Source organism: Lottia gigantea (assembly GCF_000327385.1).
Source record: "Lottia gigantea unplaced genomic scaffold LOTGIsca_233, whole genome shotgun sequence".
Lineage (NCBI taxonomy): Eukaryota > Metazoa > Mollusca > Gastropoda > Lottiidae > Lottia > Lottia gigantea.
In genome coordinates, this window is record NW_008708664.1 from 154,123 (window position 1) to 154,885 (window position 763).

Consider the following 763-nt stretch of genomic DNA (forward strand, 5'->3'; position numbering starts at 1 on the left):
GTATAAATAGATAGCCAATGCGAATGACCTTTGATCCTACAAAAGTCAGGGTCAAAAAAGGTCAAGGTCAAAAATTGAAAATTTTGAATTTTCAAAACCTGTTCCTTTTTTTGAACTATGAAGCTGAAACAATTGAACTTCTAAGACAACGTGGCTCAACAGATGAAGTAATTGTATGCAAAGTTTCATTTTGAACAAATGTATACGTTGCGAGTTATGTCCCTTGCCAGAAATGTCTATAATGAGTAATTTAACCCGGATGTGACATGCCCACCTCAATTTCTTTTGTATAGGTTAATTGATATTCTAAATGTTATGTTGTGTTCCAAATTTAAATCTTCTACATCATACGGGTCAAAAGATATAGGTCAACAAATGTCAATAAAGGTCAAAATAGAAAATTGAAAATATGGAAATGTCAAAACAAATGAGGTAATTGTGTGCAGAGTTCCGAATTTGGCTGTTTTTGGACAGCTATAAAACCGGAGGTCAAATGTCAAAGTATTAACTAATAGCTAAGGTCAATGACCTTTGACCTTATAGAGGTCAAGGTCATCAAAGGTCAAGATCACAAGATATGAGCCTTTAAACTTTGTAAAAATTCAACCGGAAGTTGCAAAAAAGCAAAATCGAGAATCGAAAAACAGCTTCCTAATGTCATGTTTTTTTTTTATCTTCTTTCATTTGACACCAAAATCATTTAAATCGGATATGCCGTTATGTCTGAATAAAAATCGAATCAAAAATCAAAAAATTGAAAAAA